The sequence below is a fragment of the Rutidosis leptorrhynchoides genome, chromosome 3, assembly GCF_046630445.1.
Source record: "Rutidosis leptorrhynchoides isolate AG116_Rl617_1_P2 chromosome 3, CSIRO_AGI_Rlap_v1, whole genome shotgun sequence".
Lineage (NCBI taxonomy): Eukaryota > Viridiplantae > Streptophyta > Magnoliopsida > Asterales > Asteraceae > Rutidosis > Rutidosis leptorrhynchoides.
Genome location: NC_092335.1, coordinates 535,733,474 through 535,759,219, shown reverse-complemented (window position 1 = coordinate 535,759,219; position 25,746 = coordinate 535,733,474).

Genomic DNA, 25,746 nt, shown 5'->3' with positions numbered 1-25,746 from the left:
AAACCTATATTTGGTGATTTTGGGTGTTCTTGGGTAAGATTGAGTCATGAGGACTCAATAGTAACTAACCTAGGGTTTCAAAGTGTTAATTGATGAATATTGATGTGCGTAGAGGTATATATGAAATAGTTATATATTTACTAGGAAATACTATTAAATACGATACAATTTTACACAAGTTATTTATTTATTTATAGAGTGGATATATACCTAAACCTTGCTACAACACTTATAGGCAGTGTACCTAATCGTACAGTAGTGTAGTTTTTAGTAAGTCCAGTTAGTTCCACAGGGAGCTAGCCAAGTTTAACGCTATATTTTTAAAACTATATTTGTAAATATATAAATATATATATAAGTAGTATTATTATTATAAAAGGGGGTTTTTACCGTTTAATGACCGGTTTGTCGATTTTAAAACTTTAGTCACAGTTAAAACCTAATGTAAAATATTAAAAATAAATATAACTTAATTTAAAGCGTAAAGTAAATAACAATAATTAAAGTGCGATAAATTAAAGTGCTATAAATAAAATGACAATAAATAAAATTGCGATAATTAAAAAGTACGATAATTAAAAGTGCAATTAAATAAAATGATAGTAAATAAAAATGCGATGAAATATGAAATAAAGAAATTATGCTTATTTAAACTTCCGTAATCATGATGTTTGACGTGTTGATTTTAGTTTATTACCATGGGTTAATTGTCCTTTGTCCTGGATTATTCAATATGTCCATCTGGTTTTTTGTCCATAACAGCCCATCAGTCATAAATATAAAGTGCGAGTGTCCTCGTCAAATTATCCTTATATCCGAAGTCAAATATTCCAACTAATTGGGGACTTAAACTATAATTACACCAATTTTCCTTGTATGTAATTCACCCCTGTTTTAATAAATCCATTGACTATTAATCCATTCCCGTGTCTGGTTAAATGAACGATTATTAGTACTTATAAATATCCCGTCCATCGTGTCCGATCGAGTGTATATGGTTATTTATAGGTACATCCAATTGTAAATCTTTATATTAAATTAACGAATATCATTCAATTAAACAAATATAAAGCCCATTAATAGCCCATAGTCTAATTTCCACAAGTGTCGTTCTTTTGTCCAAACCCCAATTATGGTACAAAGCCCAATAACCCCGTCTTTAATATTTTGGCCCAACATCACAATTATTTCGATTTAAATAAGCATAATAATAACTTAGTACGAGACATTAATTTAAAAAGGTTGAACATAACTTACAATGATTAATAATAGCGTAGCGTTACACGGACAGAATTTTGACTTACACACTTACAACATTCGCTAACATACCCTTATTATTATTAATCTTAAATTAAAATTAAAATATTATATATATATATATATATATATATATATATATATATATATATATATATATATATATATATATATATATATATATATATATATATATATATATATATATATATATATATATATCTGTGAGAGATAGAGAGTGAATTAGGTGTAAAACATTCGACTGAATTCGTTGCTTTTTATAAGATGTGGCCTGATATTGTTCACCATGCGATCGCATGGCATTTGTGCCTTCTGGCTATGCGATCGCATGGCCTGGGAATCCAGCTCACATTTGATTGTTTTCTTCTTGCCGACGGTTTTAATATATAATATAATATATATATAATTTTAAGAACTAATTGTATATTATATTATATTCATGTGCATAGTTGACTTGTAATTTTTAGTCCGTTGCGTCGATCGTTGAGAGTTGACTCTGGTCCCGGTTCCGGATTTTCGAACGTCCTTTCGTACTATTTAATATCTTGTACTTTGCGTTTTGCGGCTCGTACTCTTGTAACTTTTAGACGTTTCTCATCAATAATTTGAACCACTTTGATTGTACTTTGTACTTTTGAGCTTTTTGGTCATTTGCGTCTTCAATTCGTCGAATCTGTCTTTTGTCTTCACCTTTTATTATTTAAATGAATATCACTTGTAAATAGAACAATTGCAACTAAAAGCTTGTCTTTCTTGAGGGATAATGCTATGAAATATATGTTCGTTTTTAGCATTATCAAATATTCTCACACTTGAGCGTTGCTTGTCCTCAAGCAATACAATCTTGAAATAAAAATACTAGAATCACTTCTTTATTCTTCACACTTTGTACATCAGTGATTTTAATTTGGCGGTATGAACAATGGTAGTAACATTGTGGTTTACAGTCCCACATGACTATGAAAATTTAGATCCTTTAGGAAATTGGATCTTTATAAAAACATTTGATCTTTTTGAAAATTCAATCTAGCTTTTACCCTAGATAAGTTTTTCAGAATAACCCTTCACCGGTGTTTGCAAATTGTTTTTGTGGGTTTGGTGGGTTTCAGATTTGAAAATTTTAGCTTAAAACTTGCGGTTTTGTGTCACCCACTTGCTAACCTTGTATTAGGAAAGCAACACATCCAGTATACTTGCTCCGTATATTACCTTTCGGTAAACTACCGTCCGGTTGTAAAGGAAAGCGTTGAACAAGCAACTGTTAAGGCAATGTCCCGTGACATGCTTTTGATTATGGTCTATATCGTGTCGGATGCAATTACTATCCTTTGTAGGAGCAATAGTAAAGCTCACCCTATGGTTTTTCGGTCTGGCACAAGGTCCTGTCTTCGACCATGCTATGCAACCACCGTTCTTACGGTTGACACCCAATTTGATTCAGGTGACCTAATGAATTCTAGGTGAATTCCTAGGATTTTACGTTCAATGGTAATGAACGCATTAAAAATGGGTTTTCAGAAAACAAATCGGTTTGTAATTTGATCAAAATATTTTCTCGTTCAAGCTCGAGTTCAGATATCATCGAATTCCATGAGTTTGAATTCTCAATCTTTAAGGTCAATCTCAAGGATTGAGTAATATCAGTCTTAAAAGCTGATTTTTGATCTTTAAGGAGATTATCCTTTCTGGGGATCTGATTCATTAGTCTTATAAGCTAATTTGCACGATGCCCCCCATTGTACGAGACAGATCCTCTCAAGGTTAGGATAAGTCTGACCACTTGGTGACCCTGTTTGATGCTGAGGTCCGTGGATTTCTAGCTGATTTTCGAGATGACTTTTCTAGATTTTTTGTCAACCTACAGCTGGTCTGGAAGACAACTTCTTGACCTAAATCAAGAAGCGCGTGTCTTTTTCGGAAGACTTTACTTCCTTTTAATGATGGAATTGATTCATCGTGTAGATCCATCTTTCTTTCAAATATATTACAATTTACCGGGTAAAACGGTTAATTTTGTCCAAAACAAAAGTATCTTCAATTATTTGTACAAAAATATGTGATATATGTTTTAAATAACTTGGTAAATTTTTCCCACACTTGGTTTTTATTTTCCTTTCTTTGCCTTTTTATTGTCCTCTATTCCATTTTAAATGAATTCTAACATTTTGGGTTATTTCTCAATTTATGTCCTTTCCGAGGTAACAATAATTTCGATGTTAACACCTAGTTTTATCGTTCATAAATAAGTATAAACATGATTTTGAATTCATTTATTTGAAAATTTTGAAAATTTTTACTAAAATTGGGTAGTCGGTATATAAGACTAGGGCTATTCTTTATTATCAGAGAGCACTAGATTCTAATACAACTACTGTGTTACTAGTATTTTTAATGGTAACCAAGTATTTAAATTAAAATTTTAAAAATCCGTAAATTAAAATTTTAAAAATCCGAAAGAATTTAACCCCTTCCCACACTTAAGATCTTGCAATGCCCTCATTTGCAAGAAATCGGTAATAATTTAAATTATTGAGGGTGATTAGCGTAGAAAAATGATTAAATTTTACAAAAGTTTCCAAACATATTGGCGTTTGTTTGTTGAATGATAAATGGTGCACATCATTTGTTCATTCCGTCTTGTTGTTACATCACATTTGTTTTTCGTTTTGACATCAAATTAGTAGCTTTTGCTGAACTTAATGCCAGTCTTTGAAAATGCGCTGTTTTACCCTGTTGTGTACATGAAATAAAATACATACAAAACAAATATAAACATGCATGGTAATTTGAAATGGGACTTAACATCCCACTTTCAAATCAAATATGAAATATTAATACAACATAATAAAAATGTTAAAACTTACATAAAAGTATCACAATATTATATGTTTAAACATAAATAAATAAAAATAATAAAAAGATAAAAATCATAGAAATCACCAACGGAATTATATCAATCTGGATAGGGGTTCCAGTTCATTTCGTCGGGCGGGTTCCATGGTTGGTTATAGGTGTACTGATAGGCCTGGTTAAGGTCGTAGAGAGTAAATGGTGGTAGTATATCGGGCTAGTGTAGAGGATAGTAAGCGGGTCGGGTCGGTACGTAGTTATTTGGTACCTGAGGTGATAGTTGGTTCATTATCTGATGCTGATGATAGTGCCATCTATCATGCTGTCGTTGCCTGGAATGCTCGTATACATTCTCGGCTTGCCAGTGCTCGTACTGACTATGTCCATCCTGGTTTGTCATTTCTACCTCATCTATACGCTGGTAGACGTCATTCATAGCCTCCCTAATGACATCCCTAATGTCATCCGCTTCCTCCATTTCCTCATCTGATCCTCTCTCTACCTGAGGATGATGACCATCATATGGTACTGCTTGATTGCGTCTGCTCTTTAATACTTTAGCACCCTGATAGACCTTCAATCCTAAAGTATCCACATGTTCCCTACACACCATCAGTGAAACCCCTTGATCCATATCTACACCCAAATACTCTCCAATGAGAGTAACAAAAATACCTCCTCCTATTACTCCCCCGTCCTGTATTCCTGCCACTGCTTTGGACAGATAAAAACCAACACAGTAGGGGATATTAACAAAGCTTCTAGGGTTTCGAATACACTTAAGGTAAAATAAATTGTGTAAGGTCATCTTCTCCTTGTTTTTACCTCTTTGTGTAATCGAATTAGCTAAAAATCTATGTATAATACGTAGCTCTGCTTTGTTAATATCTAAATAGGAGTGTCTTCCCCCCCAGCGTAAAAACATTATAATCTGACATATGCCTCCAGATGGCGTCTGCATCAAAATTCCTATCTACCCGCTCCCCATGATAAATCAAATTTGTACAATCGGGTAGTAGTAATTCACCAGAAGTGTAAATCTGTAAAGCCCTGGCCATGTCCAGCATGGACATTCTGTACATCCTACGGCCAAGTAAAAATCTAAGAAAACTTTTATCATCTAACCTAACTACATCCGCATTAAGTGAAATAGTACTCATAAGCTCAACACACCATTACTTATATACAGGCCTACGAATGGTGAATAAACGTTCCCAATCGGGAAAAGAAGAGCTGCCATACCTTTGGATCAGATGCTGTCTAACTGAGTTAACTAGTTGGACCCTTTCCAAAGGCTCCCAATCAATTGCCCTCGGCACTTCTACATTTTTCGTTACCAGTTTGTATTTGTTACTTTGGTACGTCGGGTAATCTCTCCAACTTCGATCAAATCTCAAATTCGGATGCAACTGTTCTTCATGAATCGTTGGGTGTGCTATTATCGGATGAATCAGAAATTGTATGTAGGCATTAACATATTCTAGTTGCTGATCATAATATGGTACATGTTGATCAGGTTGTTGTTGTTGTTCCTGTTGTTGCTCCTGTTCAGGTTCTGGTTCATATTGTGGCTCATATTGCATTTCTGGATCAGGTTCTGGAGCAGGTTGCCTAGATGATGATGATGCACCATCAGTATCACTATTTTTCTGCAAAACAAATTAAACACAAAATTTGTGCATCCAAATATGCATTAGTGTTAGCAAAATAACAACTTGAAACAATTACAATAACATGTTCAATCAAAATTAAACTTATACACATTTTCTCTATTTTTACATTTAAGTATATATGAAAATGTTTACAAAGTTCATAAGCATTTAACTCAAATAACATGTTAAAATAACCATTACTAGCAATTAAACAAGTTTCAAATGGCATTTATATCAAATTAATCAATTTCATGAATTTTAGACCTAAAAAGTCTACTTTAATTCTCAAAAAATCATGTTTAGGATTAAAGTTTGGATCATTTAGCTACCTAAACATGTTACACTACTTAATTTAGCAATAATTCATGACAAAAATCGGCCATAACCTGTTTATATCAAAAAGCCCCAAATTGCTCAAGAACACAAACCCTATATTCCTAAAAATTTTGAAGTTTTTGGCTTCAAATCATGTTAAATAGCATCAATCTAGGTTATACATGCATAATATACTACCAATTTAACTCTAATTACACTAGAAATTAACAAAATCAAATTAGGTAAAATATTGGTAATTATCACAAAAACTAGGAAATTTAATAGTTTAGGGGTGTAATTTTTACCTTCTTGCTAAAAAATCCAAACCTAGGCATGATTGTAGCGAAGTTTTGTGAGAAATTTGGAGTAATTTGGTGAAAAATTGATGAAAATTGAGAGGATTTTGTGTGTGTGTGTTCGTATATTGTGTGTGTGTTTAATAGAGACAGAGAACAGTCTCTGGAAGTTTTGATCATGTCCAGATTTTTAAGTCCATGCGATCGCATGGTTCTGAAGGCCAAACTCCATGCGATCGCATGGAGTATATTTTTTATTTTTTGTAATAAAAACCTTTACTTAATAAAACATAAATTAATAAATTTTTAAAAATTTGTTTCTTTTAAGAATGAGGGCGTTTCGGATCGTTGTCCTAGTCCGCCCCTCGAAAATTTTTTAAAATTTGTCATTTTTTAAGCGTTGTTTTTAAAAGCAAAGATTTTTGGGTTTTTTTAATTTTTTTGGCATACTTTAATTCAATAACATTAAAAATAATGATAATAAAAGTTCTCGTCCCGCCCTCGGGTAAAGTAATTTCGGTTCAACGACCTAGTTTTCAACTTACGACGAATTTTAAAATCAAATTTTTAACTTAATGAAATAAAGTAAATTTTGTTTTTTTAAAATTCACACCAAACTTATATTTAAAATGCATAAAATTTCATATTAATATTATTAATATTTTTGTACATTAATTTTACAAACTTATATTAAAAATATTAATTTTTAAAATACTTACAAACTTAAATATATTGATTTTAAAAAGTTTACAATATTAATTTAATATTTATATTAATTTTAAAAACATGGTAAAAATTTAAATTAAAAATCTTTTTGGTCTTTTATCCCACTTTAATCAATCAAATATTATCAAAAATATACGCCCCTCTTTTGGGTAAAGTAATTTCGGCTATATTACCTAGTTTTACTCGTGACGAATTTCTAAAATATTTTGGATTGATTGATTAAAGATATTTATACCTTAAGAATAAACGGTAAATTTCGCAGTGATGTAATAAATTTTTGTATGATATCAATAATTTCGGTTACGCATACCTAATTTTATTGAATACCAATTTAATACTTTATAGCGAACGATTCAGCGTTTATTATCAAAAGATTAAAAGCAATAAAAAAAAACTGTACATACTTACCTGTGAGATAGAATTCTCAGAGACCTGCTTTAGCCGACTCATAGGAGAGTCGTATGATTTGGTTCTCCATAGCTACATAAGCATAACCTCGACTCTTCAATATCCTTTCTTATAAACATATGAACAGTCCTTCTCTACATAGAGTAACAAATTCGGTATTTGAATAGGTTTGATTATTTGAACATTTACCTTCGTGTGACCATTTTCCGCATTTATAACATCTTTCAAGGTGTCGTGCTCTTCTTTTTGTTGCGGATTTTGATTTTCCTTTACCAAAATGTATCTTATGATGATCTTTCCTGAGTTCTTTTCTTACTCCGTCCATTTTGCCTCTTATGAAGGATACCAGTTCACTCGGAAGGGTGTCATTATTACGTTTAGTAATCATAGCATGTAGCATTAAACCATGGTTCAGATCAAAGGAATTCTTCATCTCGTAAAACCCAAAAAAAAAAAAAAATCAGAATGGAGGGAGAAGACTAGTTCTTTAGGGTCTGCTAGGGAAAGACCATTCGGATTCCATTCTCGGAAACTACATGAAAACAGAATATCTAACTCTAACAGAAATATATATATTACCCTAAAAAGATTCGAACCTTCCCACACTTAGTTAGCTGTGGTGTCGAAATTGTGATTAACTTCATCTTCAACTTCCATTGGATTATCTATGTAATGTTTAACTCTGTGACCATTAACCTTAAATTCAACTCCATTTGAATTTATTAACTCTATTGTTCCGTACGGAAAAACTCTTTTGACTATGAATGGTCCAGACCATCTTGATTTCAATTTTCTAGGAAATAGCTTGAATCGTGAATTGAAAAGAAGAACTCTGTCACCTTCTTTAAATTCTTTTGAATTTCTGATTCTTTTATCATGCCATTTCTTCATTTTTTTTCCTTATAGATTAACGAATTTTCGTATGCTTCATGTCTTAATTCTTCTAATTCGTTTAATTGGCATAACCGTAGACTTCCAGCTTCATGCAAATCAAGATTACATGTCTTCAAAGCCCAAAATGCTTTGTGCTCAATTTCTACTGGAAGTTGACATGCTTTTCCGTAAACAAGTCTAAAAGGTGTGGTTCTAATTGGAGTTTTGTAGGTTGTTCTAAAAGCCCAGAGTGCATCCTCAAATTTCATGGACCATTCCTTCGGATTTGATCCTACAGTTTTCTCTAGAATACGTTTTAATGCTCGGTTGGTATTTTCAACTTGTCCACTTGTTTGTGGATGATAATCGGTTGAGATTTTATGAGTTACTCCATATCTTTTGAGAACTTTCTCAAGTTGATTATTACAAAAATGAGTACCCCGATCACTTATTAAAGCTTTCGGTGTTCCAAACCTTGCAAAAAGACGTTTTAAGAAGTTGACTACAACTCGTGCATCGTTAGTTGGGAGAGCTTGTGCTTCCGCCCATTTAGATACATAATCAATGGCCACGAGAATGTAGAGATTATTATGAGATTTTGGAAATAGACCCATAAAGTCAATACCCCAAATGTCAAATAATTCATATACTTGAATGACATTTTGTGGCATTTCATCACGTTGACTTATTTTTCCGGCCCTTTGACAAGCATCACAGGATTTGCAAAGAAGGTGTGCGTCTTTGAAAATTGTAGGCCAATAGAATCCAGCGTCGTAGACTTTTCTTGCTGTGAGTTGAGGCCCATAATGCCCTCCTGTTGGTCCTGTGTGACAATGGCTTAAGATTTAACTGGCTTCATCTCCGAATACACATCGGTTCCATCGGGACAACTTTTAAACAAATGTGGATCTTCCCAGAAATAGTGTTTTATATCACTAAAGAATTTCTTTCATTTTTGGTACGACAACCCTTTTTCAAGGAATCCACATACTAAGTAGTTTGCGTTGTCTGTAAACCATGGTATTTCATTATAATCTATCTTCAATAAATATTCATCAGGAAAGTTATCTTGTATGGCCGATTCATTTAGAACTTCTAATTCGGGATTTTCAAGACGAGAAAGATGATCAGCGGCGAGATTTTCTGCTCCCTTTTTATCTCGGATTTCAATATCAAACTCTTGTAAGAGTAAGATCCAACAGATTAATCGTGGTTTAGCATCTTGTTTTGAAAATAGATATCTAAGAGCAGAATGGTCAGTATAGACCACCGTTTTAGCTAGAACGTGATATGAACGAAATTTGTCAAAGGCAAAGACAATAGCAAGGAGTTCTTTTTCAATAGTTGTGTAATTCGTTAGTGCTCCTTGTAACGTCTTACTTGCGTAATAAATAGGTTGAAATCATTTTTCAATCCTTTGTCCTAAAACGGCTCCCATTGCAAAATCACTTGCATCGCACATTAGTTCAAACGGTAGATTCCAATTTGGAGTTATCATGATCGGCGCATTAGTGAGTTTTTCTTTAAGAATATTAAAAGATTTGATGCATTCATCTGAAAAGATGAATGGAGCATCCTTTTCTAAGAGTTTATTCATAGGAGTGGCAATTTTAGAAAAATCTTTTATGAAACGTCGGTAAAAACCGGCATGCCCTAGAAAACTCCTAACTCCTCTAACATTGGTGGGATGTGGAAGTTTAGCAATTACATCTACTTTAGCTCTATCCACTTCAATTCCTTCCTTTGAAATTTTATGACCAAGAACGATGCCTTCTTTAACCAAGAAATGGCATTTCTCCGAATTAAGTACTAGATTTGATTGTTCGCATCTAATTAGCATTCGTTCAAGATTAACTAGACATGTTTCAAAAGTATCACCGAAGACTGAAAAGTCATCCTTGAAAACTTCCATGCATTCTTCTATCATGTCGTGAAAAATCGCCATCATGCACCTTTGAAAAGTTGCAGGGGCGTTGCAAAGTCCAAATGGCATGCGTTTTTAAGCAAAAGTACCATAAGGGCACGTGAATGTGGTTTTCCCTTGATCCTCGGGTGCTATTGGAATTTGAAAGTATCCGGAAAAACTGTCAAGAAAACAATAGTAACTATTTCCGGCTAATCTTTCCAACATTTGATCAATGAAAGGTAAGGGAAAGTGATCTTTTCTGGTGACGTCATTTAATTTTCTATAATCAATACAAACACGCCATCTTGTTACAGTCCTAGTAGGAATAAGCTCATTTTTCTCATTTGTAATGACAGTCATGCCACCCTTCTTAGGGATAAATTAATCCTGCATCTAGTAGTTTAATAATTTCTTTCTTAACAACATCTTGCATATTAGGATTTAGTCTTCGTTGGTGTTGCACATACATTTTATGACCTTCTTCCATAAGGATTTTATGTGTGCAATATGAAGGACTTATGCCATTAATGTCATGAATCTTCCATGCAATAGCTGGGTTATGAGCTTTTAGCACAGAAATGAGTTAAGATTTTTCATTTTCAGTAAGAGAAGACGATATAATTACAGGTAATTCAGATTCACCATGTAAATAAGCATATTCCAAATGGTTTGGAAGTGGCTTTAACTCTAATGTCGGTGGTTCCTATCGATGATTTGTATTGATATCTGTCTTCTTCTTTTAGCATTTGAATTTCTTCTGTTGTTGGTTCATATCCATTAGCCATGAGTGCGGCTAACATTTCAGCTTCATCAATTGGTTCAGTTCCTTCTCCTAAAGAACATTCTCCTGTTCCTTGTAATTCTGAAAATTCTTCTAACAATTCTGCATGTGAATCTATAGTTTGAATATAATAACATGTATCATCTGCAGATTGTGGTTATTGCATGGCTCTATCAACAGAGAAGGTAACACTCTCGTCCTCTATACTTAGGGTCAGTTTCTTACCGAACACGTCTATTATTGCTTTAGGCGTGTTTAAGAATGGTCTTCCTAATATGAGAGGAACTCGAGAATCTTCTTCCATGTCCAGAATAACAAAATCTACTGGAAATACTAAAGTACCAACTTTAACTAGCATGTTTTCCATTATCCCTCTAGGATATTTTACTGATCGATCGGCTAGTTGTATGCTTATTCGTGTTGGTTTCAATTCTTCAAGGTCTAGTTTAGTGTATAATGAATACGGCATTAGATTTATAATAGCACCTAAGTCTGTCAATGCTTCTATTGAATTAAGACTACCCAGAAAACATGGAATTGTGAAACATCCTGGATCTGAAAGTTTTTCTGGTATCTTATTCAACAGCACTGCAGAACAATTTGCATTCATAGTAACAGCCAAGAGTTCTTCCATTTTTTTCTATTTGTGATTAGATCTTTCAAGAATGTGGCATATCTTGGCATTCCTGAAATTACATCAATGAAAGGAAGATTTACATTTATTTGTTTAAACATATCCAAGAATTTGGATTGCTCGGCTTCAAGTTTTTCTTTTCTCATCTTACTCGGGTAAGGAAGTGGTGGTTGGTATGGTTTAACATAAGGTTTAGCCTTAACTGTGTTATCTTCATTAACCTTTTCAACTACCGGTTCTGTTTCCTTATCTTGTTCAGATTGTGGTTCTTATGGAGTAGGAATAGCGTCATCAGAAATTACAGGCATTTCAGGTGGTTTAAGTGTAACACCACTTCTCGTGGTAATGGCTTTAGCTATTTCATTCCGGGGGTTAGCATTTGTATCGCTAGGTAGACTTCCCGGTTTTCTTTCACCTATCAACCTTGCTAGGTTGCTTACTTCTTGTTCCAAATTTTGAATATAAGCTTGTTGATTTCTAAATGCTTGAGCATTTTGTTCATTGGTTTGTTTCTGAGATGTGAAAAATTGAGTTTGAGATTCAACTAGCTTCGACATCATGTCTTCTAAATTTGGCTTTTTATCATCGGTTTGTGGTGGTTTGTTTTGAAAAATAGGTCTTTGCTGATTGTAAGTATTGTTAGATACTTGTTGATTGCTAGGACCTTGTTGGTTGTTGTATGCAACATTTTGGTTAGAATTATAGTTTTGATTATAGATTGGTCTTTGCAGTTGATAATTATTTTGATAATTATTTCCAGGCCTTTGGTTCATATATGAAACATTCTCTCTTTGTTCCATTGTTTGTTCAATACTGAGACAACCTTTTGTCAAATGTGGTCCTCCACACTGCTCACAACTAATTCGTATTGAGTGAATATCTTTAGTCATCTTTTCCATTCGTCTCTCGACAGCATCTATCTTTGCGGAAATGGAATCAAAGTCATGGCTAGAATCGGCTCTAGCTGCTTTAGATGATCTAACAATATCTTTTTCTTGATGCCACTCATGTGAGTGGGAAGCAGTGTTATCAATAATTTTGTAAGCTTCAGTTGCGGTTTTCTTCATAATGGAACCACCAGCTGCTATATCGATGTCTTTTCGTGTAGTGATGTCGCATCCTTGGTAGAATATTTGTACTATTTGATAAGTGTCTAAACCATGTTGCGGACATCCTCTCAATAACTTTCCAAATCTTGTCCACGCCTCATATAGAGTTTCATTTAGCTTTTGTGTGAACGTAACAATTTATCCTTGAAGTCTCACGGCTTTAGATGCCGGAAAGAATTGTTTAAGAAATTTTTCAACTAAGACATCCCATGTATCAATCGCCCCTTCAGGTAACGATTCTAACCAATCTTTGGCTTCTCCCTTTAAAGTCCAGGGAAATACCATGAGATATATCTGTTCATCCTCCACTTCTCGGATTTTAAATAGAGTACAGATCCTATTAAAGGTACGAAGATGTTTGTTTGGATCTTCCTTCGGCGCACCACTAAATTGGCATTGATTAGTCACCATGTGTAGGATTTGTCCTTTGATTTCATAATCTGACGCATTAATGTCTGGTTGAGTAATTGCCTAACCTTGGCCAGTGCGTTTAGCACTCATTCGGTCTTCCATACTTAGAGGTTCCAGATTTTTCATGATTGAATTTGTTGAATCTGAATTACTAGATGATTCTGATTTAATGGTTTGTTCCTCGACAATCTCTGTTTGAATGATTGGTGGTTCTGGAGGAAAGATTAATGGTTCAGGATCTCTGAATTGTCCCTGAATATCCTCCGGATTCTCAATTGTGAGGTCGGGTTCAAAAAATGGATTATCGGAAATTTGAATTGGAGTACTTGGTCGATTGGATGACGATTCTAAAGAAAAATCAACGGTGACAATATTGGTTAGATGTCTTGATCGAGTTACAGGTGGTGAACGTATGAAAGGTGGTGAATGTTTTGCTCGGTGCATTCACTGAATATCCTATTAGTTATAAAAGATAAAAATTATATAAGTTATCAAATTAATAGACTTTTCTGATTTTGCCCACGTTTCGAATAGCCAATAGATGCAGCAGGTAGCCAGGACCCTTTAAATCGGAAGCCCACAACTCGCCACTAACAAATCCAACTATTACTACGAACCAGAAAATTTTGGATGTCTATCAATTTAACCACTTAAAATAATTTTTCGTTGAAATTTAAAGAAATTTTAGAGAAGAAATAGAAAATTCTATGTCCTAAAAACTAGAGCGTCGAGAAATAAGAAAGAAAAAGAGCGCGTCGGAAAACGTCGAAAAATAAAAGGTCAAAAAATAATAAAAAGAACGTAGCGCGTCGAAACTTAAAAGTCTAAAAACTAAATATTAAAAGGTACGTCTAAAGGTATTAAAGCTTAAAGGAATTCTAAATCCAAAACAACAATAACTTAAAAAGTACTAAAATCTTAAAACGGCGTCGCAAAATTCTAAAGCACTTAAATCTTAGTCTAAAGAGAAAGTACTTAAGAGATTTTACGGCAAGGCCTAAAAATCTAGAAATAAAAATAACTACGGCAAAATACTAAGTTACGAACTAATTATGAACGAAAAATATAAATATTACAAATAAATGATTAAAAAGATACAAAATTTAAAAATAAAACTTAAATTATAATAATACAATTTTTACAAAAACATTATTTTTATATTATTATTTTATAAAAGTATTAATTTATATATTTAATAAAACTAATTATAAAATAAATTACAAATTAAAACTAAAAACTAAACTAATTAATATTATAATTAACCCTAATTAGGGGTTATAATAATAATTATTATTAATATTCCGTAATCATTGCTATACCAGGTTCAGTTGGGCGTGTCAGAAGGGACCATGCGGTCGCATGGGTTTCACGACTTGGGCTTATGCGATCGCATGAGATCGGATACCAGATCTGATCTTGGGCTGCTACAGTACGGCCCGTTTATAGTTTTATATATATATATTTTTTAAATATATAAGATAAAAATATATTTAGTATATAAATATTACTTATTAGTTTTATAACTTTTTCACAATAAATAAAAATATAAACTTTTTAATTTAACTAAACTTAAAAATATAGATATATTTTTCTTTTTCTTGTTTTTGTATTTTTAAATTTTTAAAACTTATTTTTACAAAAAGAAATTAAACTTAATAAAAATCTTTTTTTTATTTTATATATATAGCGTTTCGCTTCCGGCGTTGTTTGTCCCCGGCAGCGGCGCCAAAAATACTTGATGTGTGCAGCGTGGGGTGTATACGAAATAGTTATATATTTACTAGGAAATACTATTAAATACGATACAATTTTACACAAGTTATTTATTTATTTATAGAGTGGATATACCTAAACCTTGCTACAACACTTATAGGCAGTGTACCAAATCGTACAGTAGTGTAGTTTTTAGTAAGTCCGGTTCGTTTCACAGGGAGCTAGCCAAGTTTAACGCTATATTTTTAAAACTATATTTGTAAATATATATATAAGTAGTATTATTATTATAAAAGGGGGTTTTTACCGTTTAATAACCGGTTTGTCGATTTTAAAACTTTAGTCGCAGTTAAAACCTAATGTAAAATATTAAAAATAAATATAACTTAATTTAAAGCGTAAAGTAAATAACAATAATTAAAGTGCGATAAATTAAAGTGCGATAAATAAAATGACAATAAATAAAATTGCGATAATTAAAAAGTACGATAATTAAAAGTGCAATTAAATAAAATGACAGTAAATAAAAATGTGATGAAATATGAAATAAAGAAATTATGCTTAGTTAAACTTCCGTAATCATGATGTTTGACGTGTTGATTTTAGTTTATTACCATGGGTTAATTGTCCTTTGTCTTGGATTATTCAATATGTCCATCTGGTTTTTTGTCCATAACAGTCCATCAGTCATAAATATAAAGTGCGAGTGTCCTCGTCAAATTATCCTTATATCCGAAGTCAAATATTCCAACTAATTGGGGACTTAAACTATAATTACACCAATTTTCCTTGTATGTAATTCACCCCTATTTTAATAAATCCATTGACTATTAATCTATTCCCGTGTCCGGTTAAATGAACGATTATTAGTACTTATAAATATCCCGCCCATCGTGTCTGATCGAGTGTATATGGTTATTTATAGGTACATCCAATTGCAAATATTTATATTAAATTAACGAACTATCATTCAATTAAACAAATATAAAGCTCATTAATAGCCCATAGTCTAATTTCCACAAGTGTCGTTCTTTTGTCCAAACCTCAATTATGGTACAAAGCCCAATAACCCCGTCTTTAATATTTTAGCCTAACATCACGATTACTTCGATTTAAATAAGCATAATAATAACTTAGCTACGAGACATTAATTTAAAAAGGTTGAACATAACTTACAATGATTAATAATAGCGTAGCGTTACACGGACAGAATTTCGACTTACACACTTACAACATTCGCTAACATACCCTTATTATTATTAATCTTAAATTAAAATTAAAATTAAAATATTATATATATATATATATATATATATATATATATATATATATATATCTGTGAGAGATAGAGAGTGAATTAGGTGTAAAACATTTGACTGAATTCGTTGCTTTTTATAGGATGTGGCCTGATACTGTTCACCATGTGATCGCATGGCATTTGTGCCTTCTGGCCATGCGATCGCATGGCCTGGGAATCCAGCTCACATTTGCTTGTTTTCTTCTTGCCGACGGTTTTAATATATAATATAATATATATAATTTTAAGAATTAATTATATATTATATTATATTCATGTGCGTAGTTGACTTGTAATTTTTAGTTCGTTGCGTCGAGCGTTGAGAGTTGACTCTGGTCCCGGTTCCGGATTTTTGAACGTCCTTTCGTACTATTTAATATCTTGTACTTTGCGTTTTGCGGCTCGTAATCTTGTAACTTTTAGATGTTTCTCATCAATAATTTGAACCACTTTGATTGTACTTTGTACTTTTGAGCTTTTTGGTCATTTGCGTCTTCAATTCGTCGAATCTGTCTTTTGTCTTCACCTTTTATTATTTAAACGAATATCACTTGTAAATAGAACAATTGCAACTAAAAGCTTGTCTTTCTTGAGGGATAATGCTATGAAATATATGTTCGTTTTTAGCATTATCAATTATGAGTCTTAAAAGGTCAATTAATCACTAGCACACTTGGTTGTTATGTGAATGGATGTTATGTGGATTAGTGAATGACCCGAAATGGGTGTGTTGACTTTAAAATGGTCAAATGGGTAATGATTAACCTAGTTGGGAAAGATGGGTATGAAATACCCCAATTTTGGTATTAGTTAGTGTTGTTGGACCTTAATCACTAGCTTTTAGTGATTTATGATGGTCTTGACCTTAAATGGACAGTTTTGGTATAAATGGGTCATTTAATGCGTTTAAGTCATTAAAAGCACATGAGTGAATTGTTGGTGTTTAGTCCAACTAGTTTGTGTGTTTGATTGAGTACTTAATGTATTAGGTACTTTGCTTGAAGCTTGCGGAAGTATAAAACTGTCACTGAAGCGTTGAGGTGAGTGGAATAATTATGCATGTGTGTATATAATGTATTTATTTGTGTGGCATGAAATGTGGGGTAGTCGCGGTGTTAAGACACCACATAATACGTAACGAGTGGGTTAGTCGCGGTGTTAAGACACCACTCCGGAAATTGATGAAATGTAGGGTAGTCGCGGTGTTAAGACATCACATAATACGTAACGAGTGGGTTAGTCGCGGTGTTAAGACACCACTCCAGAAATTAATGAAATGTGGGGTAGTCGCGGTGTTAAGACACCACATAATATGTATCGAGTGGGTTAGTCGTGGTGTTAAGACACTACTCCAGAATTTAATGACATGTGGGTTAGTCGCGGTGTTAAGACACTACATTGTCATAAAGGGTGGGTTAGTGCCTTAGTGATACGCGGTGTTAAGTACGCTAATGAATGTTACGAACTCCGATGGTCTTTTGCGAGCACCATCTCCTTGAAGGATTAGTTAACCTTGATTTTGTGTAGTAGCATAACATATTGTATTGTTTGGAATATATGCTAATATTTGTGCTAGCTCGTGATTTGGAGACTTAGCGTATTATGGTACGATAGTATGCTATTTAGTTGCTAGCGTGTATTCGGTAATGTGTAAGTGTTTGCAAGTAGGTATATTATATATGTATGTGTATAACTATTGCATTCACTAAGCGTTTTGCTTACCCTCTCGTTGTTTATCTTTTTAGGCTCCGGCTTGGATAAAGGCAAGGGTATTCAATTGGATTAGTGGCCTCCAGCTTTGTTTTGATAGGGGATGCTCTTGGGTGATTAGCTTTTGAAGTTTGACCAAGAATTGGGTAGTTTAACCGGTCGAGTGAGAGTAACCGATGGTCTTTTCCGTTTGTTCGAACCATCGAGTGTGAGTAACCAGTCCCCCGGTCCCATCAAAAGTATGAGGTTTGCACCCCATGAAGGCTTTATAGGAGCATCCCTCGCTTGAGCTAACGGCTCCTTGATTGTTGTTGTTGTGGTTGTTGTTATTGTTGTTGTTGGAGGAGTGACCGGCCATGGCCGCATCCACGGCGGTGGCTATCATTCGTTGTAGAGCTTGTTCGGGAGCCTCATGGCGTGGCACACGACGAGGAGGCATTGTTCCTTCAAAACACAAGAATACCGTTGATTAGTATTTTCAATAATACTAATCATGATATGGAATAAGGATAGAGGGAAAAATTTTCCTTGACTCCCCTTAAATTCTTTATGCCACAATGTCGGAATGTTCATATGAGTCACCGTAATATAATCCCGGAAATTATATTACCCTGATTCATATGTGCATTCGACATCATTTCATATAGTCAAGGTGGCGTGTCAATCAAATTAAACAACGTGAGATTAAGATGAACAAAGAGTAGATATGAGTAGAAACGTTCGAGTATAAATGCACAAGTAGTCAAGTAATTCCTACTTCAAGTCTATATGCCGGTTGTAGTCTAGACTCACTAATGTACCCAATGACTCGGGGTTGACACCAATGAACTCCAAATCCCTACAACCAACGCTCTGATACCATCTGTAGCGACCCGACAAAATCGTCATTGACGGCGCCATCTACTTAGGTCCCGTTACGTGGTCATAAGTCTTTAAAACAACGTTTGACCAAAAGTATGTCGCATTCATTTCAAAAGTAAAGATGTTTCAAGGTTTACAAAGTAGTTCGACAACTAGTTACATAACAAAGTTTAAAGTACAATTGAAACATATGCGACACAATTAAAAGTAGCCAAAAGACGCTACACGTTTGCATGTATACTCGACATCCAAGCAAGTATCAAAAGTAATGAGCGGAAGCATGTATCACAAAACGTTCAAGGACCTGAGAAAAACATAGAAATCTGTGATAGGTCAGATCATGTTGAGATTGAGAGAAATGATAAGATAAAGAGAGATTCGGCATGAAAGCATGAGACTCGGTATTAGAGAGAATCGGTACAATTACATTCCACAGCTTCAATAACTCAGTTACAATGCAATGGCTATCTAATTAGGACTACTTAGGTTCCTTATATAGCCCTCTTCTAAGGAACCTTCAATTAAGCTTATTTCACATTAACACTATACAACTTCGGGGTCCTAACAATCTCCCCCTTAGTGTTAAATGTGAACTTTACAACATAATCCTATTTAAAATATCTAAAGGAACTTTGTTCCTCTGAAGTGAACTTTTGATTTGAATCCCTTGAGATTCTCATATCTTCGTATGTTCACTCTTGTTTTGAGATGACTTTTTAATCTTGTGAGAATGTATTTGACAATCTCAATATCTTCAGTTGAATAGCAGTTATTGATCAATCTCCATCTCATGTACTTGAAAGCATACATCAACGTTCCATCTGAGTATCTTCTGAAATCTGAGACTCTGATGAAGATCTTTGTATAGTGAGAATTGACAAATATAAATCCATATGGACAGTCGCTCACTTCAAGTAAGGACATGTATCTTAGCTCTTCAATCACTTGATTTGGTGGTTTGATTCCGAGCTTTTTGTGTCCAGATTCCAATCCCAACTGAAAATCATGAACTGACATCCATCTCATCGAATCAAGAATAAACCTGTAGACTGCCTTCATTGCAGTAGCATGATAAATTGTTGCAGATTCATTCAAGTTAATCAGATAGTTGTAAATGAAAATAATGTCATCCATCTTCAGTTTATCAAAATCCGCTTCTGAGAATTGGTAATCCTCATCATCCATTCTTGTAACTTGAAATAATGGCATCTTCACTCCATCCTTATTGATCATCAAAATCTTATTTATGCTTTTAATTTCTGAACTCCGCTGAATTTGAAGTTTCTCTTCATTCTTCAATTTGAATTTGTCACAAACACTCAGATAAGCTTTGAGATATTATGGTTTCTTATGAAATTTCCATGCACCCAGAACACTCATTGATGCAGAAAGGACGAGATCAGAATCACCATAAATTCTATATGCTTGTTGTTCAATGAATGGTGAACGAAGAATATCTTTCTCTTCATCCTCACTCAGTTGGTAATTAGCATCACATTCAAGAACAATCTCTGCAATTTGAAAAGGAACATTCAAATGGGAGGAGTCGTGGTATCTTCTTTGCCATTAGAGAAGATCTCCTTTTCGAAGTGTATTCCAAATTCGTCAGTTGGAGATGTCAAATTAACAAATTGATGATCATTGAATTCATTGGCGACACTTGATGACCCCTTCAAAATATCTTCAATGTTGTCAAATTTTTGATTGTCCTCTTGAGTTAACTTTTTCTCTGATTGATCAGCTAAATCCATAGTCATTAACATTCCTAAATCACCCTCTCTCTGACTTTCCGATTCATCTAGAAAACTTTCACACTGAATTTCTTCAATTTCATCACTGGAATCAGATATATCAACAACATCTTTATCCTGCTGTTGATTAGATGTACCAGCTTCATAAGTTGATCTTTGAAAAACACTGGATCGATAACCACCTTGTCTATTCTCCCCCTCATGAAGATTGTCGGGATCAAAATCATCATGATCAGGTATGTGAATTGGTCCAGGTGACTTGCATGGAGATAAAGGATACACTATCCTTGCTTGCTCAAGATAAATCATCATAGTTTCGCGAACTTCATCAAGATCAGTTCGTTTAGCAAACTCAGCAAGATAGAGCTCCTCTACCTCATTGTCAGAGAGATACTGTAATCCATATCTATTTTAACTTCGAGAAGGTGACCTAGTTGGTGAAACAACAGTATAACCATGAACAAAAGCAGCATCAGCAGCAACTGTTGAAGGCGATGTTGGTGGAAGTGTTTGAGTTGCCGTGAGGGCAGGTAAGGATGATTGTACGGTATTATTCTTATATGTAGGGCTATACATACTACTAGTCAGATTCGTGATATCCCCTTCTGATGGAGGTTGGGTAACAACCGGAGTTGTCACCGGCGAAGTTTCTTTCGAAGCATCCGCCTCCATGACTTTGGTCTCATGGGACTCTGACAAAGTAGCCGGACTACCAGTCAGTTTAGTTCTCGTAGAGATATTGCTATCCCCGACTCCTGAAATCATTGATATACCATGAGGTGGCACATCTCTTTCAGTTAAAGACTCTTCCTCCAGACCCTGAGATTCAGAATCCGGAAGAGAAGTGGTTTGAACCAATGGATCACTTTCATGAACCAAGGGAACAGTCTGCTGGAAGTCTGATAAATATCCCGAAGGATTGTCATGTTGACTCGTTTCCATGGGACGCGGCAGATCTTCCTCATCAAGATAAGCCGAACCTCGAGACCCTGTTGTACGTTGAGGTACAGGAGGATTTCTAGCCGATACGCAGGGTGCCTTTTCAAGATTTTTCAGCCCCCCTTCGGCCGTTCTGGACTTCAATGATTGAGTTTCCTAAATCGATTGAGTCAATGCAGACTTTACTGCAGAGGAAGACTTTACTTCCTTAGATGCCGAAGCACCTTGTTTTATAGGATTTATTATTAAGTCCTGTTTAGATTGGATGGGCTTAGTGGTCTTTTTACCATCCGTGCGTTTAGATCTCTTGCCTACCGAAGCTTGCGCTTCATTTAGCGTAGGGGTTACTGTTATTCTTGGATGTGATACGGAGATAGGTGAGGGTGACCTAATTGGCTCTTGGTCTTGGTCCGTATCACCAATGGTTGGAGTAACTGTTTGGCGGACGATGGGTGTCGAAGTCCTAGATCTAGTTACTCGTTGGGTTGGCGGAGTCTGAATCATCTCATCAGGCATGTATCGAGTTCTCTTAGGAGAATGTTCAGGAGATGATTCAGATGCTGTTGCTGAAGTGTCACTGCTTACTTCGGGTGTTGTGGAAAGGGTTGGTCCAATCCTAGTTGGACTAGGTTCCCTAATCCTCACGGGTTGAGCTTGGTATGCTACCCTAGATCGTTTGAGGTTCACCCTAAGTGGAGGATTAGCTGGCTCGGGTGGTTAAACTACAGGTTCCTCTACAACCTCTGGGGCTGGAACCACGGCAGATTCAACTTGTTCTTGTTGTACCGGGTTCGGAAGAGGTATTCCTACAGCCTGAAAATAAGAACGCATACGAGCGTCTTGGGGTTCAGCTAGCCTCACTAGCCAATTTGGAATTGGTGCAGTGAATTGATTATCAGACACCATAGGGGTGTTCATCTTCAGCTCTCCAAACATTTTCATCTGTAATCCATGTGTACCTGGTACAAATATATTTGCATTTCTGCAAGCATTTATAGCATCATGGATAAAGATACAGAAAAACCTTTCGCAAGGGATGTATGAACCCCTTGGCTTATCAACTTGAGCTTGAACCAGATCCCATAAAAGCTCAGCATAGTCAGGAGCCTCTACTCTTATGAAAGAGTAGAATACTTTCAGCATTGGCACAGTCAAGCTATCAGATCCACTCCTTGTCATCAGCAAGCATCTGTTGATGATTGAGAAGATCACATACCACCTTGAGTGCAGATATTTCTTCTGAAACTTAGCTGGTGGAACGTTGGTAACTCTAACATAACCAAGATCAAAGACAGAAGTCATCATTTGCTGAGTAGCAGGAAAAACAGGAGCATTCTGTACAAGAGGAAGTCTGAGACCCTCCTGAAATCAGCTTTAGTGAAACTCCTCCTCCCTTGAACTCCTCTTAGTTGAAATTCAAAACGAGCTTGTGTTCCCTCTGGATTTGCAGTAGTAGGTTGTGTAGCTTCCACAAACCTAATTGTTATGTTAAGTAACTCCAGATCTGTTATAGCTACACTGGCAGTAGTATTAAGAGCAGGCCACAGTGTGTGCCTCTCTAGAATTGCTGTCCAGTAATTGCAGGGTATACTGGTTTCAGAGTTGATGAAGTGATTGTTCGCCATTTAGCTGTATAAATAAGAAATAGAAGACCACAAGATATTTAATAAAAAGCATATATCTCTATTCTTATTTGCCTTTGAAATCCTTTTTATATTTTTAAATTTTAAGATTTTTATGGTTTTTCAAGAAAATATAAAAGTCTTTTATTCTCAAATATGAACAAATAATTGACAACCATGACATTCATATGATATTCATCTTAGTACAAAATCATCATGCAAAGTCAATTATATAACACAAGGACTCAGAAAAACACTTAGTCAATTTTTAAACACATTTCAAGCAGATTCGGTAGTTATGAAAACTTTAGATTCTGTAACCAAATAAGCTTGAGTTTTCATATCAGAAAGATATAGAATAAACATGTTAAGTGTTTGAAGATAAAAATCAGAAAATTTCAAGGTACCAAATTTCAGACTCAGTATCAAGAAAAAAAAACCAGATTCGGTATCTTCAACAATTAACAGAAAGTCACTCAAACATGCATATTCTATCACATATCAAGTAATATCACAACCATGATCAATTAACCATTCAATTACAAGTATATTAACATGTTAATTGTATGAACAAACTCGGTATCAAGATAAGAACACATTTGGTAGATACAGAATTCATCAAATAAGCAATTAAACATGTAATCAGACTCGGTCAAATGATAGATCAGTCAATTTAACTCAGATTAGACAAGATTTCATGTTGATTTTCCAAATCAATTGAGTTTAATCAAAGATTAATTGAAATCGACTCAGAATCGGTATAATTAACAAGATTTCAAAAATTGAAGGTCATAATCCAGTTATTTTGATCTTTTCTGGTTGATAAAAACTTAATTATCTCAGATCTACAATTATATATCTTAAACATTGATTAAAATGAACAATTACCAAGAATTTGAAGAAACATAATGATGGACTCGGTAGAATTAGGCAGATTCGGTATAATCAACAGACTCGGTAGGTAATTAATAACAGTAAGAGAGTAATGTTTGACTTTGACTCTCTTTTTATAGATACCGAAAGTAAAATACCGAATGAGCTTTACAGAATGGGCTAAATATACCGAATACAGTCCAATTTTTCAAAACTTTAACAATTTAACTCCAAATTTTGACAAATTGATTTTTCCTCTTGAAATCCATTTCAATCTTTTCATGAAAAACAATTCTGAGACAATTTCTGAAAACTTTAAACTTACCGAATCTGTACTGTTGGTTGTCAGACTCAGTAAAATGCTAAAAATAGTATTTATTCAGTAAAATTTAAATATTTTTGGATTTTATCTTTTCCAATTTTTATGAATTTTTCAAAATAAGATTTGTACTTAAAAGAACTTTGAATTTTATACAAAGTACAAATCTTTAGTGATACCAATTATTGACACGGGTTGCATACTGAGATGTATACAAGCCATAGTGAATTATTTCAGATAAAAACAAAGAAATTTTGAATTCACTTTTGAAAAACAATATTTTTGAATTATCTTCTCATTTTCTCCCTTTTTCTCCCCCTCAAAATGTGATATACAAGGAAGTAAATCAGCATTTTGATTATATTCCCAAGAAAATGAATTAACTCCCCCTTGAAATAGGATATCAATGAGTTACCTCCCCCTTGCGTAACCATTGAACAAATATAACTAGGAAGTTATCATGAATCTAAAGGCAGTCCCTTAAAGAAAAATTATCTAAAGCACTGAAACTTAGTAGCTCCCCCTAGAAAGTATCTACTCCCCCTAAACACAAGATCCCAAAAATAAGTTCCAACAGATATAAGGAATATCAAGCACTATACTCTACCATGCCAATCTCTTTGATCAAGAAATTTAGCCTAAGGTCATCTAAAGGTTTAGTGAACATGTCAGCTAATTGCACTTTAGTAGGCACAAAGTATAACTCTATATCCCCTTTCTCTACATGGTCCTTAATGAAATGATAACGAATATCTATGTGTTTAGTTTTAGAATGCTGAACTGGGTTGCTTGTTATTGTAATAGCACTTTGTGAATCACAATATATCGGGGTCTTAGAAATCTTAAAGCCATAGTCCAAGAGTTGAGTTTGCATCCACAAAACTTGTGAACAACAGTGAGCAGCAGCAATGTACTCAGACTCAGCTGTTGATAAAGATACACAGTTCTGCTTTTTGGATGACCAACCAACTAGTCTATTCCCCAACATCTGAATTGATCCAGATGTGCTCTTTCTATCAACATGGCAACCACCATGATCTGCATCAGTATAAGCAGTGAGATTGAAATCGGATCCATGAGGATACAAGATCCCAAGGTTAGGTGTACCTTTAAGGTATTGAAAAATCCTAACAACCGCTTTGGAGTGAGATTTCTTAGGATTGGACTGAAAACGGGCACAGACAGTTACAGCAAGTGTAATGTCTGGTCGACTCGCAGTCAGATACATTAAAGAACCAACCATGCTTCGATAAAGCGTAATATCAAAGGGTTCCCCATTAGTATCAGCATCCAGTAAAGTCCTCATTGGGGTTGTCATTGGTTTTAAAGCAGTCATTTTAAAACGTTTTAGCATATCATTGATATACTTTGTTTGACTGATAAAAATCCCATTTGGTAATTGTTTTACTTGTAACCCCAAGA